Source organism: Polyodon spathula, chromosome 3 (assembly GCF_017654505.1).
Source record: "Polyodon spathula isolate WHYD16114869_AA chromosome 3, ASM1765450v1, whole genome shotgun sequence".
Classification (NCBI taxonomy): Eukaryota; Metazoa; Chordata; class Actinopteri; order Acipenseriformes; family Polyodontidae; genus Polyodon; species Polyodon spathula.
Genome location: NC_054536.1, coordinates 28,255,837 through 28,273,167, shown reverse-complemented (window position 1 = coordinate 28,273,167; position 17,331 = coordinate 28,255,837). Strand labels below are relative to the sequence as shown.

General features: G+C 35.5%; 1 pseudogene; it reads left to right on the top strand.

Annotated features, from left to right (window-relative positions):
- Positions 1-15,010, top strand: part of LOC121312944 — a 69,815-nt pseudogene extending 54,805 nt beyond the window's left edge.
- The last annotated feature ends 2,321 nt before the right edge of the window (positions 15,011-17,331 follow it).

The window sequence follows — 17,331 nt, the reverse complement described above, 5'->3', positions numbered from 1 at the left end:
AGCCATTTAAATGTTTCCCCTTAAACCACTCGAGTGTTGCTTTAGCAGTATGCTTAGGGTCATTGTCCTGCTGGAAGGTGAACCTCTGTCCCAGTCTCAAATCTCTGGAAGACTGAAACAGGTTTCCCTCAAGAATTTCCCTGTATTTAGCGCAATCCATCATTCCTTCGATTCTGACCAGTTTCCCAGTCCCTGCCGATGAAAAACATCCCCACAGCATGATGCTGCCACCACCATGCTTCTCTGTGGGGATGGTGTTCTCGGGGTGATGACAGGTGCTGGGTTTGTGCCAGACAAAGCTCAGTTTTAGTCTCATCTGACCAGAGTACCTTCTTCCATATGTTTGGGAAGTCTCCCACATGCCTTTTGGCGAACACTAAACGTGTTTGCTTATTTTTTTCTTTAAGCAATGGCTTTTTTCTGGCCACTCTTCCATAAAGCCCAGCTCTGTGGAGTGTACGGCTTAAAGTGGTCCTATGGACAGATACATCAGTCTCCGCTGTGGAGCTTTGCAGCTCCTTCAGGGTTATCTTTGGTCTCTTTGTTGCCTCTCTGATTAATGCCCTCCTTGCCTGGTCCGTGAGTTTTGGTGGGCGGCCCTCTCTTGCCAGGTTTGTTGTGGTGCCATATTCTTTCCATTTTTTAATAATGGCTTTAATGGTGCTCCGTGGGATGTTCAAAGTTTCAGATATTTTTTTATAACCCAACCCTGATCTGTACTTTTCCACAACTTTGTCCCTGACCTGTTTGGAGAGCTCCTTGGTCTTCATGGTGCCGCTTGCTTGGTGGTGCCCCTTGCTTAGTGGTGTTGCAGACACAGGTGGACTTTATTTAACTAATTATGTGACTTCTGAAGGTAATTGGTTGCACCAGATCTTATTTAGAGGCTTAATAGCAAAGGGGGTGAATACATATGCACGCACTACTTTTCCGTTATTTATTTTTTAGAATTTTTTTCATTTCACTTCACCAATTTGGACTATTTTGTGTATGTCCATTGCATGAAATACAAATAAAAATCCATTTTAATTCCAGGTTGTAAGGCAACAAAATAGGAAAAATGCCAAGGGGGGACAATACTTTTGCAAGCCACTGTAAATAGCATTACCAGCGATTGGTTTTCGAGAGGTACGTAATTGGGCTGTAAGTTTGTTTAAACAATGGTTAAAGTCAGGAAAGCAGTGCTAAAGTTTAGTTTAAATCTAACGTGCTTGTAATTGATGGAGGTTTATAAAGTGATGATGAAATTGCTTTTGTTACTGAAAAAAAAAAGTAGTTCTTGCTGTTTTATCAAGGAATGAAAAACTATATCTCCCAGAATGCCATAGCTATCCCAGAACCCAGATCAACTGCTAATCAGTTAAACTAATACACCTGTTCATAATTTAACAAGCCAGGCAGGTATAAAAGGACAGATTTCAAAGTCAATAGTTCTCTGTGGGAAGGTAAGGAACCGTGTGTAGACCTGAGTCAGGTGTACGTTAAAACAAAGTATATTAAAGTCAGTAAACCAGATTAGCATCTGGCTAAAGTTAGGGATACTGTTAAGATTAGTTAGCGCTCCAAAACATGAGCTAGACATGTATTTGTATTGTTTCTTAAAAGAAGTTGTGTTCCCACTGGAAAAGGAACTGCAGAAAAATGAACATGCAGTTATGTTTAAACCCATCCTTTGTTGTCAAGCATGCTTTAGCCACCTGACGTGTTATGAACCCAGAACTGTGTTCATAGATATACTGTAAATAGGTGCTTTGTCACAGTTTGTGTTAATGTTTAATTGTATTGCCTAACTTCTAGCAGACAATATGAAATGCTAAATTGAAATCGCAAGCCCTTTTCTAAGTGTTATGTTTGAAATGTGTCATACTAATTAACTAACTGTTTAAGTGATTGTTGCTAATAAAATGGTATTCGCTTTTCTGTTGAATTGTTCTAACTCACTGTGGTTTCGTTAATGAAGCCACAGTATTTTGTGGATTCGTAGCACTAACTATGGATTCACAGCACAAACTGAATTTGTTCATCAACAATAGATCTGTCGTGCACTCCCCTCTTCAAAGCCACTCAGCCACGTTTAGTTAGTAGATTTGGAGAATTAATCAATCAAAAGGTCAAAGGGTATTGTCACAGTGTGGTTATTGATTCCAAGAAGTACATTTCTTTAAACTATAGCCTGACTGCCCCTGCATTTCCTGTAGCGGTGAGATGCCTTGTATGGTAGATTAAAATATTTCAAAGCCCTGTTTTCTGTTTGCAGGATTCATTGATGGAAGTGGAAGAGAAGTACAAGAAAGCAATGGTCTCCAATGCACAGCTGGACAACGAGAAAGCAAATCTGATCTATCAGGTGGACACACTCAAAGATGTTGTTGAGGAAATGGAGGAACTGATGTCAGAAATGCACCGAGAAACCGAAGAGAAATCAAAGGTAATCTAGAATGATGCACAGTCTTCAATGTAAGCAAAGCTACTGTCTGCTAAGCATCCAACAAGATAACTACTACTTATTATATCACAGTATTGGTTGTATGTGCAACACTAAAGAAAAACATTGCAGTACATTTACATTTCTTATATGATATCAACCTTTTTCTGTTTCAGGAATTAGAGCGACAAAAGCACACATGTAACATCCTTCAGCATAAAATAGAGGAACTTAAAGAAGGTGTTCGCCAAAGAGATGAACTAATCGAGGTAAGACACTAGACATTATTTTTACAGATGCATTTACATGTTGTAGGCTATTTTTGTTTCTAAGTTTCAGTGATATTTTTTTGTTGTTTTTTTATGGTGTTTGTACAATAGGTAATGGATTACAACAGTGTTTAATTCTGTTCATTGGTTTACATCTAGAAAGAACACCACCATATGTCTTATTAACTGATAATCAAAATTCAAGGATTTAGAAAAAACAAACATGTAGACACAAAGATTAACAGTGGGTCTTTCTTACTTGGCATTTTTATTTACAATGCTTATGCCAAAAAAAAAAAAAAAAAACTTTTTCTGCTCTCATTTTTGTTTTAACTTCTGCTTCAAAAATAGTAAACAAAGTCTATCTTGGCAACTAACTGTTTTTCAAAGGTTTCTTTATTACAACGCAGAACCATCTCCCAATGTCTTGGCTGTTGTGCTTAATTGATCCCTTCCCCCCTGTGCTTCCCTGCCCAGTGATTCATTTTACAGTTATTTTGTTTTCTTTTTTCCTTTCTGTTCATTTCTTTTTTTTTTTTTTCTATTCTTGTTCTTGTTTTTGTGCACACAAATATCCAGGAGAACCAAGGTATGCAGCAAAAGTTAGATTCTCGCACCAGGGAAGTGTTTGATCTGCAGGAAACGATTAACTGGAAGGACAAAAAAATTGGGGTAGGAGACCCAAGTCAGGTTAGGAATTATGACGTGCGATAGACTGATTTCCTGCAAATCTATGAAAGTCTTAGCACCATACAACTTAACCTGTGTTCCTTAAAAAACTGCTATTAGTGTTAGTGTCCTTTCTTACACCCAAAGCTTTCTACAAGGCAAGCATCACAAACACAATATGCGATATTAGGGATGCAACAGTTATGATTTTCCCAAACTGAAACCAAACCAAAACCGTCAATTTGTTAAAATTCCAAACTGAACGATACTAACAAAAGATTAAACCGAAATGAACCTGATACCGACATTTTCATACAATAAGCATTGCCATTTGTAGGACAATACCAGCGCCATTTTCAGGAGTTTGTCGCTCACTTGGCTGCATAGAGATGTTTCATATTAACACCTCTTAATAATTTTAATATAGTAAAATAAATCAAAAGTTATGACAAAACGTACCTGTTTTATTCTGACAGCCCTCATTAGGGATAACCACAGCTTCAGACATACTGTACTAGTCTGGGTGTGCAGATGTTCCGGTCTGAATTATTTTCAGGGTTTCTAATGTGGTTGTTTGAAAAATATCACATGAAGTAAAAGCTGGAGTTGGAAGTTTTTGAGTTTAAAAAAAAAAAAAGTCTCTTGCGCCTGTTAGTTACTGTGTGTAGACCTAATTTAGAGAAATAAAATAATGATGCAAAGCTGACTAAAACAACTAAATGAAAAAAGCATTGAATACAACGTTTAGTTCTTATCAAGAGTGAAACTATAATAAGCAATTAACTGGGTGAAGCTGCAAAACGAACGAAAAGGATGCTATAGACAAATGAATCCTCATCCAAAACCAACTTGCCAGTATTAATTTGAGGAAAACAGTGCTTAAAACCCTGTTCCAAAATTACCTAGATTCAAAGGGATGATGATGCCTGTTGCCTGGAGGCTTAGTGCAAACATCTAGAAGCCGCTTTACTATAAGTTAGATGATTCTGTTTATTCTTATAAGCTCTTTAATTTACAGTGTATGTATTTAAATTAATTTTGCTTGTCAGATCACTTTCCTGCATTTAGACAGTACATTGATTTAATTTAAGTGTAAGGGCCTTATCCATACCATAGAGACATCCATACTATAGAAACGGGCTATAATAAACCAGCGTACTAAACGAGAATGTGTCTGTTTTTCTTCCAGCGGGCGTCAGTACCAGCTTTCATTGTTTGTATTTATTTTTTTTATTATTTGCACGTGATTTGCGACTTCCAACCGACCACAGCAACAGTGGGGTTCCTGGAAAATAAATGCATTACTGTATTGTTTCTAAATGATGTCAAATTGTATAATGCATTAGTATGAGTGAAACAGTAACACTGTCACGTGTATCAGGCTATGTACCGTTCCTTTGGCTGCACAAATGCAGTTCACTTTTAAACTTTCATTTCGGTTTTACCAAAAAAAAAATAATAATAGTAACATTGCCCGTCAGACAGCTAAAAGAGTTGATAAGAAACGGAACTGATCAGTGATCATAACCGAGTTGCATCCCTATGAGGCATCTTAACTTGCTTAGCAGTGTTTTGCCATTTAGCTAATGGCTTAAAGTGTAAACAGTTTAGATAAAATTGTCTGGGGTCACATGCTAACTGTGTAGTTTGATGTATCATCTGCAGTGCCTGTTTATTGTGCGACATATAGGTTATGTACACCCTTGAAGAATATGTGACACCTCTGCTAGCTTGGTTACCAGACTGTCAAAGCATTTGACCATCAACTGCATTTTTAAAAAGATAATTCAACATTTTTGCAGCAGTCTATCGCAAGTTATTATTATGATACAGAGTTTTAGATGCTAGAATTTAACTTGCCAGTAATGCAAATGACAGCAGTTGCAAATATTAAAGTGCATGACAAAAATCCATATTCAACATACTGTGGGTTTTAAATGCATGTTTTGAAACACAGCTTCCATCAGTTTTTATTTAACAAAGTTTTATTTTAATTTGTAAGCTGTTGAGTTTGGAAACAAACCAATGCATCCCAGAACAGAACTTGAAATAGATACGTAGCCACTTAAAAAGCAAACTTGCATGACTCATTATTGCAGGAAGTTGGTAACAGCAGTTATTATTATTATTATTTATTTATTTATTTATTTTTTTTTTTTTTGAGAATCCATTGCCTGTATTAGATCATCAAAGCAGTGTGTTAGATCAGTTGCCAATGACAGCTCTAATAATCACATAACCTCATTCTGTATTATTAAAAGACTAGGTCTGTCAGCTTTAATTGAGGAACACAAAACATGTCCGCATGTTCAGAATGTGTGTGATTTGTTACTTGTTTTAGGTTTTTTTATATGTATTTGGTTGACTTGCGTTAAGTTTTTTGTGGGTGTATTCTAAAATGAATGGAATTAACGTGGTGTGGAGTCCGTTATAGATATATATTAATGGTTTTCCTCTTGTGTGAATCTCTTCCCACCACATTCATCACAGCCTGCTCCGGATTTTACTCTTTATCTCTTCTGCATTTGATATCCTCTTTCTCTGTGCCATTCTTTTTTCCCCTGCTTCTTGCCTTGTCTTAGGCCCTAGAGAGGCAGAAAGAGTACTTTGACTGCATTAGAAATGAGCGAGATGAGCTCAGAGATGAGCTGGCTGTCCTCAGTGGAAATATGAAGACAGGAGAGGTATGTCATAGGGGCTTCCCACAGGCTAGGAAGATCCTGCTCCTGCTTTGAAAACAAATAGTGCTTTATAGCCTGATAAGCAAACTGGCATTCTGAAGCTCTATAATTAAACGGAAAGTTTCTCAATACAAAGCTAATCCAATTTAACATTACAGCCTCCTTCAGGATCACTTGCTTCTCGTGTACTGTTTTTCCTTCTGCTCTCATTTAACCTCTGAACTATTGCTTAACTGGGTCAATTCTGAAAACAGTCAAATACAGGTGAACACCTTGGGGCTGGTAATGTAAAGATTTTGACACTGTATCAAAGGTTGTTAATGAGTTTATTTGTGGAGGGTTACCCTCTCGGCCACATGGGTTCAATAGGTGGGTTTCAGACTCATCTTAGAAATCTCTGGACTTCCATCAATCGATTAGGTAACATTCTAGCTTTAAAAAGTAAAATGGGTGGGGAGGGACAAAACTAAACATTTTAATAAATAAGTGATATTATTTGTTGAAATGTTTAAAATAGGTTATGTTTATTGATTTCTAAAGGTAAAAATACAGGCTACAGAGCAATGCCCTCTACCATCCCTACTCGGTAGATTACTGTACCAGGCATCAAGTAATGCCCATTTTAATCAGGGTATTGCGTAACAAGCTCTGCATATAAAAAACAAACCTGTAATGTGAAGTTTCATATAGGAGGAAGATGATGATCACAACAACATTTCTGAAATTTGTCAAGGTTAACAGGCGCAATTCGATTTTTCATAGGGCTACAAGATATTTTCGCAGCGACATGACCATACAGAGGCAATTCGTCAGGTTTGAAAACTGCCACATCCATACAACTATTAAAAATTGCTGTTGACCAATCTATGATCAAGACTGGTACATATTTGTCAACATGATGCGGAAATTGAGTGGCTTCTTTGATGGTATTTCAACATGTATGGAACAAGTCGTACATACCAGGCTTATCCAGTTCCTTCGAAATGGACTCCCATATATTGTCTTTCAAATCTGTGTCTTTGTAATTGCAATGACCTTTGTCATAAAGCTCTGGGTATTTATTTCAATGGCAAGTATTCTTTTTTCATTCGTCATTCTAGAGACTGCTTCACCCTGCTGGACCACCTGCATTGAAGCTGTTCTCCGATTGGTTAATTCCCTCGTTGGCGCACGACAAATCGCAAAAAATAGGATTTAATCATTTTTATTTTGTCACCCTGGTGTTGCCTGTGGTGTGAAAAATACTTCTCAAAAGTATAGGTTATATTCATTTTGTTGCATCGCTGCAGTTTCACTTGTCGCAATGCTTCCAGTTTAGTCCAGTGAATGCTGAGGGTTAAAGGAAGGCCTTTAACCTTCCTCACCATTCACTGGACTAAAGAGTGCTGCATGTGCTTTGTCTTATAATAATGAGAATTACATATACAAGTGAAATCACCTTGCAGAATAATAAGGGAGCACTCTAAAAGCTTGCATTTCAGCAGATGCTGTGAGCGTGATCTACCAAAGTAGAAACAGGTACTGTAACAATATTGGATAGTTAGCTGCTCTAATTGTCTACAAAGTAGTGGATTGATGGAAAGACTTTGTGTTAGTATGCATGTCATGCTTGGGCAATTTATATAGCTGGTACTGTCAACAAGGTTCTGAAATTGACATCACTTGTTTTGAATTGCTTTAAACCCTTATTTCAAGTACCATTATACAGTATATATTAATAAAAACTATTCTGTTATCTGTAAACTTTATACAGTCGCAGACAAAGGTATTGGCACCCTATGCTTATCATACCATAATTCAATATAACAGATACAAAGCACCCAATTTCTAGTAATTTAACTAATCATCTTCAACAAAAAACAAACTTCATTTAATGTTTCGTTCATCCCGCTTTTAATATTTTGTGTTTCCTCCTTCTGCTTTTATTACAGCTTTCAGATATGTATGATAATTCTTAACCAGCATAGTCCATCTTGTTGGTAAAATCTTGCCCATTTTGTTTTCCTTATTTACTTCAGCTCAGACTGACTGGATACACAATGCTTGGCTACAGCTTTTATTCATATCAGTCCAAAGCATTTCTGTTGGATTCAGATCTGCTGATTGGGATGGTCATTCCAGAATTTTTATCTTTTTGTTTTTTTCCAAGAATTCCAGAGTTGGCCTAACCGTATGCTTTGGGTTATTGCCATGTTCAAAGATTAACTGACTGCCAATCAGCCTACAAGCAGATGGTGTCATTGAACTTTGTAGAGTGTTTTGATGCATGGCTGCATTCATTTGGTCTTCAATCACATGGACGTCTCCCTGAACTGCTAAAACATGTGTGGCAAATTGGTTAATAGCGTGCAGTTGATTAAAAAACAGACAAACAATTGTAATCCAGGTGCAAAAGTTTGTTGAATTTATTTTATCCAGTGTCTGATGGCGAAACAAACAGTAAATAATAATGATGTTAAGTAATAAAGCAGCATGTATTACTTAAATTGTAATCCACAGGTTTCCCCGCAAATTATAGTCCAGTTTTTATTATGCACCCACACAAAACACAAAACACATACACAAGTCTGTTAGTGCGTGAATTAGCGCTAGTGGTGCAAACACAGTTTATTGTGATACAGTGCAGGAATCTGTTTAGCCGTCTAGTAATATACAACACAGGACAATTACAGACAAACAAAACCAAACACTTATGAACGTTTTTATTTCTCACAGGGTCTCTCACAGTCCTTACAGTTCAAAAAGCTTTAAACCAAAATGAAGGAACAGATATATTGCTTCAATCCCTATTTATACCGTCACTCATGACCCCTTTGTAAATGATTGTAGCCTCTCCTGTAATCCGCGGCTGCCACATTATTTCCCTTCTGGATCAATGAGTTAGTGTACTGAATGTCCGTCTTTTTTCTACATGACTGACTTCCTTTTCACCCTCGGAACAAAGTGTCAGGTCAAGTAGTCCAGAGTACTTTCTTCCCATTACTTGGCGCCCTCACAGGTCAGGAGGGAGATTTACCAGCAAAAATCATTTTCTTTCTGTCACACAGGCTTTCCCTTTTTTTTTCTCCAATACTGTGATCCATTTTTTGGGGAAAAGTTATAGTCTCATGAACACAACTTTTCTGTACAACTTTTTTGTACAGTTCATTCATACAGTATTATGCCTGATGCTTCAAGTCCTTGGCTGTTAATCTTGGATTTTTTTTTTGTTGCTACTCAATACCCGTAATTTTTTCGATGTCCACTTCTTTCAAGCATTTCACTTGAATTTGTTCTGTGTTATTATTGCCGATTGTGGATTTTGATATTCCGTATTTCTTTAATATTGTTCTGTAGCCATTTCCTTTGTTGTAGCTTGCCACGAGTGCTTTTCTGTAACATAACTGCATTTCCTTTGCCTTGACACTCATCTGCTGTGTTGCCAAAACATTCGTCTTCACAAGATGTTGGAAATAATGACCTCTTTTTCTGTCTGTTGACTCTGTAATGCAGCTTAATTACTGTGTCATGGTTTTTAAGCAATTAGTATATTTTAATTTGTTCTATTACATTTGTACAGACTTAATGTAAAGTTGCCAATACTTTTGTCACAAGCAAATATTTGAAATTGCTTAAGTGTTGTTTTTTGTTTTTTTTTGTTTTGTTTTTTTTTAAATAAAGATTGTTTGTTAAACTACCACAAATTGTGTATTTTGGGCTTTGTTGTATTAATTGGTGGCTAATGTTCACTACATTCTTGTATTTAACATGTTTTCTTGAACTATCTTATGGTAAGTGTAGGGTGGCAATACTTTTGTCTGCGACTGTTTTAGCAAATCAGAATGAGAAAGTCTCAAACATATTTAGTTGCCATTATATGTGATCTTAAACGGAGACAAATACATTTTTTCTCTTATTAAGCTGGTTTTTTTTTTGTTTTTTTAGCAGTCAAATATTTCTGTAACAAAATTAAATCAGATAAAGTTTTGCTTCTCCTGGGTTCTAATTGTATGCATGAACAAAACGTTGACTCAGTAACCTGCTGTCTTTTCCTCAGAAACATGGGCTGGTGATTATCCCAGAAGGCATTCCAAATGGTGATATAAACCATGAACCCATGGTTGGTGCAATAACTGCGGTGACACAAGCAGCTGCTCAAGTTCTTGAATCTGCAGGAGAAGGACCATTAGGTATATAGTCTACTTACCCACACTAGTGTTTTTGTATTGCTCACAACCTTTACTGAAGTACACTCTAGTAATATACAAGACTAACTGCACAGCTGCTCAATATGAATTTGGTATGTTGTTGCAGCTTTCCTACTGTGAACTTGGGGCTTGAAATGCGAAATAAAAACATTTAAATGATAGTAATGGTAATAATCATAATCAACTAAAATATTCAAGCCAATATTTAATGTTTTTTTTTTTTTTTTTTTTTGGAATTAATATTATTTTATTGGTTTATATACTCAATTTATACTTTAAGATACAAGTATTTATGCACTTGTGAATGTACCAGTATACACTTTTTTTATTGCTGTGTTCATGGAACTCCCCCTTCTGGTAGTGGAGCTGACACAACCACAACTTGCACTGCCTGGGGGTATGAGAAGATGCAGTATTCAGGAAACTGCATAATCAACCTGGAAGGATCAACATCTGTCTCTTCCTGGATTATAACACATTTTGATTGCCCTGGATTTGTGTCGTATCCAGCTTCTGTGAGATGTGCTGTAATAGAGGGTACACAAGCCATCGCTGGCCCCAGCGACCAATGGAGACATTAGCAGATGTTCCAGGAGGAATGGTCTTGTGCACCTAGAAAGCGTGCTTATGTGCATGCAGCCTGTTATCACAAAGGGGGCAGTTACATGACTTACCCATTTTGAGTGTATACCTTCTATTTGCACACACACATGTAATTCCCTTTGAAAACGTATGGAGTAGTTGTATTTTATTGTGGAAACTTTAAAATGCTTACACATTTCTTTTCATATGTACAATTATGTACATATGTATAATATAGTTTTATTTAATAAATAAAAAAAATGAAAAAACCCAAAAATATATCTACAGTCCGATTTTGAACTAAAAAACTTGCTGATGAAAAGGAAGAACTGATAGCCGGGTACTATGATTTTAAGATTTGTAAAAATTGAAATTAATAATTTTATTTATATATATATATATATATATATATATATATATATATATATATATATATATATATATATATATAATTTTTTTTTTTTAAACACAAAACCTGTTTTACAGAACATTTGAATGTGTTTTCTAACACTACTGCATGGCGCTTCTTTAATTATTTTGATGTAAACCTTTTATAATTACATAAGGAAAGCATCCAACTACTGAGTTTTTCTTTATTTGTTTTTATCACCAGATCAGGAAGCTGAAAATGCAGCTGGACGAAGAACGTCAGAAGAGCTCCAAGATCGAGAGCGTGTTAACGGACGGAGAGCGCCTTGAGAACGGCACAGACTTGCAGTTTATTGAAATGCAGAGTACGTATATGAGCAATTCTTACTGTGTTCTTCATAGTATGAGTCTGATGGCCATTACTAAATAGCCTGTAGTTCATTTAACTTGATTGTACGTAACATACACGCAGTTAAATACCCTCTGCTGGGAAGCAAATCTCTAGCCAGCAGATATAATTGAGGGACTAGAACATATTTAACAGATTTGCTTGTCCAGTTGTGTTTTGCTTAACCAGTAAGTTATAAAGAGTAACAACAGAATCTGGGGGTATTTTTGATATGCCTGTCCATTTATCTTTGTGTATGTACAATCTACATTTTCATGGATAACTCTAATTTTGTGTTTGCTGCTGTGGCGAGGGGTGTACTGTATGTTACCAGCGTACTAGTTTACCTTTCAATAAACAGTAACTATTAAATTATTTGGAAGTTGCAAAAGATAAAGTGCTGTTTTAGAGAGAAAAAAGTAATGTTATGAAAGGAAATTCATGCTCTGATCTGTTTCATTTGTGACAACTAGATTAAAGTTTTTAAAATCCATTTTCATTGTCAGGTTTCATAAACTGCTTATAAACATCACAGTTCAGCTACTGTAGTGGAATGAATGTGTTACAGTGACCCTGTAAGCTTTAAATTTCATTGTATTTGCAAGACACAGATGTAAGACTTGGGCTGGATTAACATTTTTACTAGAACATTTCATAAAGCCTTGAAGTCAAAACTGTAAATGATGTATTTATGGGGTAATCAGGCATTTAGTTTACCTTTGAGTATTACGGAGGCCATTCACTTATGTCTCAACAGTGGATCCTTGCAAACTGATAAACCACTCCAAATGAGTCAATGACTGCAGCATATTATTAATTCATTCTATATGTGTTTGCTTATTAATGTAAAGGTTTAGAGCTGCAAGGTGTTTTTTTTGTTTTTTGTTAAACCAAACAGGTCTGTGTAACATTTGTTTAATCTTCTCCTCTCAGGAGATGCCAACAGACAGATAAGTGAATACAAGTTTAAGCTATCCAAGGCAGAACAGGAAATATGTACAATGGAACAAAACGTAAGTACTTTCAAGGATGTGTGCTGTAATTTTACAGTTAGGGATATAGGCTGCTGCGGTGCAAAGAGACTTGCTTGATGTTACCATCTGATGGCACAGACTCCTGTGAGGTTGGGATACCATCCCAAACTTAATTATGGGAAAATAAAAAGAAATCCCTATAAGGATTTACTGTACTTAACTTTAATATTCACTTATGAGTTGACACTGGGTTAAGACACAGCAGCATGGCATATTTTATTCTTGTTGATGGTTACATTAAGTCACTGAGAAGAGAAAATGCCTTAATACATGATTTCTAAATCACAAAATTACTAATAATTTTGATTTGGAAGTAACAAAACTGTGATAGATTAACTGTATTATAGTTGGTTGGAATGTTGGGCTTCTGTTTCGTACCCATTAGATTCAGGTTCAAAACTGATGTCTGCAGTCACCAGAAATCTATTTTGCTTTAAATTACTTCCCGATTTCATATTTTACTTGATTTTTAATAAGTGCATTTTTTATGTGTTTTGAAGTCTTTGCCTCTCACATCTGCACTCTGTAGTTACTTGTTTATTTTTGCTGCTACTGGAAGTATTACAGCAATAAAATAATTGTCTTTATTGTTTTGCTCCTAAAGATTTAAGTTTTTTTTTTTTATAGCACTACTACATATATTTACATTTTGCAGATAAACAGACTTGAAGGGCAGGTGTCTCGGTACAAAGCAGTGAGTGAGAATTCAGAAAAAATTGAGGATGAACTAAAAGCAGAAAAGAGGAAACTTCAAAGAGAGGTATGCACACCTCAACAAGGAATTGCATTTTTATAGATACACTTACAACTGTTGTTGGATTTAAGTATTACATTGTAGGAGCCTGATTGAAACACAGTTCTCCAGATTCACATAAAGCTATTCAGTTGTTGTTCTTCATTTATCAGTAACAGATTGTGCATGTTTTCTTTCCACAAGCATAAAAAATGTGTTATTTTTATTTTTTTTTCCATTTGTTTTGCTGAAGGGCTATAGACATAGTTGCTTTGTCTACATTGCTCATTGCAATGATGAAACATGGAATGAGCATTCCATAGCACAAGTATGCATATCCACTGAGGGTCAGTGTCCCGGCTTTTACATGATTCCTGGTTTTAACATGTCCCTGCTCTATCTTTCTGAATATGTGTTCAATTCACAGACACCATATGGTGTTTCAGCTATGTACCTGACTCTTTCTTATTCCTCACTAGTTGAGAACATCCTTGGACAAAATAGAAGAGATGGAGATGACCAATAGCCACTTAGTGAAGCGGTTAGAGAAGATGAAAGCTAACCGGAACGCTATTCTGTCACAGCAGTAAGGGGTGGAGACAGAGACAGCAACCACTAAGACAGCAACGCACTACAACTTAATTAACAAGCCCTTCGTGTCAGACTTTCACATCAGCACAAACACTTTGGAACACCTTGGAACGTGTTCAAGAATAATGATCTAGTTTTATAGCAAAATACTGGCAGACTTTTTTCTTTTGTAATTTATATGAATGAAAGCATTGTCCATTCAATGCCTGTGTATGAGAATTGTGAACTTTATTACCTGACCTAGTTTAGCAGCTTGATTCTTAGATTATAGAGGTGGGGTGTTTTATTTTCTATGATTTGCTAGGGAAAATGCAAGTATTTAATTTTTTTTTTTCCCTCAGAGCGTTATACATCAAGTTGATTCATAAATGTTTATATTTTTCCCTGCTGCTTGGATGATGCTGGGTGCTTGCACTTTTTTTTTTTTTTTGGATGGCTTGCATGAATTCAAGGGGACACTATATTGCTTCTCAATTATAATATAAATAAATGGCTGCTCATACCCTGCACACATTCTGCAAGTGCCTTTTACATGGTGCAAAGGAGATTCAAAGTTCGGAAACACTGCATTTGGTATAAAATAATACTGGTACAAATTATGTAGTTAACATAGTGTGCAGCTGGAAAAAAAATAGATCCAGTAAACAATGTTAAGTTTGAATGGTTAAAACAATTTACTTTAAAAAATAAATAAATAAATAAATAAATTCTTGAGAGAAAAATGTAAAAAATGAGTAAGGACTGTATATAAATGTGGGGTTTTTTTTGTTTTTTTTTTGCATGGGTGATGGCACATCTTATAGTTTTCCGATTTCTGACAAGATATGGCCATAATTGTGGGTATGTGACAGCAAGAAAAAAAAGGAGAAAAAAAAAACATTTTGTGCTGTACTTTCTAAAACTGTATTCTTTACTGCTTGATTGTTAAGCAGGTTTAGTCTCAGGAGCACAACAAGTTTGTGACCGGGGCAGCTACAACATTAAACAGACACTTTATAAAGAAGAGGAAGGTTTTTATTTGTGTTGTGTTCACTTCCAAATATTTTTTTAAATAGTTTTTTTTTCAGCTTCCTTCTCCCTGATTTAGGATATATACAGTCGCAGACAAAAGTATTGGCACCCTTTGCTTATTATGTTATAATTCAGTGGTTTCAATATTTTTTTAAACTGTACCTTGTGTCTGAAGGTTTCAGCTCAAGTACCCCTTGAATAGTATGACAGCTGCAATAAAAGACAGAATAATCTGACTAACAATACATTTTCTCCCCCATTTTATTTAATATATAATGTATGTCACAAGAGTTTGGGACTAACAAACTGCTGGTTTAGGACAGAATACCAAACAGTAATTCAGAAAACTTGTAAGTCTTTGGATGCACTTTTCAAGACAGTATTTGGCAATCTCTTCAGAAACAAACTTATTTGCTTTCTATTCGGAAAAGTTATTTTGAAGGATTTTGATATAATTTTCTGTAGATTCTTGTGTTTTCTAACTTAGTTTTTCTTTTGCAAGTAAGGAATGTATAGATTTTTTACTCGAAATGATACACAGGATAATCTGGATGTACTCTATCAAACGCTGAAAGCAATGCCACCAGCTATTATTGTTACTAAAATGCAGCCGTGCATGAGTAACATCAGGGTGGAAACACTCAATCAAAATCACGCATGCATACAGGTGGATGATAATTTTGAATCTATAGTCGACTGTACACTTTGAGCTGCTAAACAAAAATGAAATATTTATGTACACTGGTGTAGAGATAATACATAATCCTGTTAAAAAGCCAATTTAATTATTTAATTATTTTCTTTTACTTTCATTTTTGAGTCATCCTGTGTACCCCATATGACTCTTAGAAATACCCCCAGGTATGCATACCCCCGGTTGAAAACCCCTGCCACAATTCAAGATAACAAATTAAGGACAAGCATTTAATAGACTTAAACCACTTTCTAAAAAGCAAAATACATAATTTATAGTAATTTAGAAAATAATCTTTATCAAAAAACAAATTTATTTAAAGTATTCGTTCATGACAAACGTATTGGCACCTTGTGTGTCCTCCTTTTGCTTTCATTACAGCTTTTAGATGGTTATGATAATTCTTAACCAGTATGTTACATCTCATTGGTGAAATCTTGGCCAATTTTGTCTTGCATATCCCTTCAGCTGAAATTAGAAATACAATGCTTGGCTACAACTTTTTTCAGTCAAAAACATTTCTAATAGATTAAGAACTAGTCATTCCAGAACATATCTTTGTTTTCTTCAAGAATTCCAGAGCTGACTTCACCGTATGCTTTGAATCGTTATTGTGTTGGAAGATAAATTATTTGCCAAACAGCCTACGAACAGATGGTGTCATTGTACTTTGTAAAATGTTTTGATACATTGCAGCATTCAATGTCTCCATTCTGAAATCTGCTAAAACATCCCCCTATTATGATCGAGCCACCTCCATGTTTAACTAGAAGTACAAGTTTTTCTTCATTGAAGGCTTGCCTTTTTTTTCTCCAAGCATACTGTGGTCCATTTTTCAGGAAGGGTTATATTTTAGTCTCGTTGGACCAGACTTTTGTTGACTGCTTTAGATTCTTGTTAATATTTTTTGGCACATTTTAGACGGTTTCTTTTATTAATTTTCTTTAAAAGAGGTATGCAGCAAAAGTCTGCGTACATACGTTTCTATGGTCAGGTGCGTTTGTACACTTGTCATGCACTATAGTGTCTGATGCTTCTAAATCTTTTAAGTCCTTGGTTGTTAATCTTGGATTTTTTTTGTTGCTACCCGGACAATTCTCCTACCTGCTGTACCCGTAAGTCTTTCGACGTCCTCTGTCAAGCGTTTTAGTTTAATTTGTTTTGTGGTGATACTTGATTATTGCTGATTTTGGTGTTCCATAGTTCTTTGATACTGTTCTCTAACCATTTCCTTTGTAATTTGCTAGAAGTGCTTTTCCCTAATGTGAATTCAACTCCTTTGAATTGACAGTCATCTGCTGTGTTGCCAAATTGTTCTTAACCAGATGTAGCATAGTTACTGTGTAATGGTTTTCAATCAATGAATATATTTTTTAAATAGTTATATTGCATTTATACAGACTTTTAATGTAAAAGTGCCAACACTTTTGAACACATATTTGAAACTGCTGATTGCTTGTTTTTAAAACTACCAGAAACTGTGTGTTTGGTCTTTGGAGTCATATTAAGTAGTGGCTAATGTTCACTAAATGCTTGTATTTAACATGTTTTCTTAATTATCTTATATTAAGTGCAGGGTGCCAAGACATTTGTCTGTAACCTGTAAATATTTTTTCCCCACTTCTTGATGGGATTTTTTTTTGATCCATTTAACTGCGATTTCGATGTGTGCCTTATTGACATTTTAACTTTAATTTC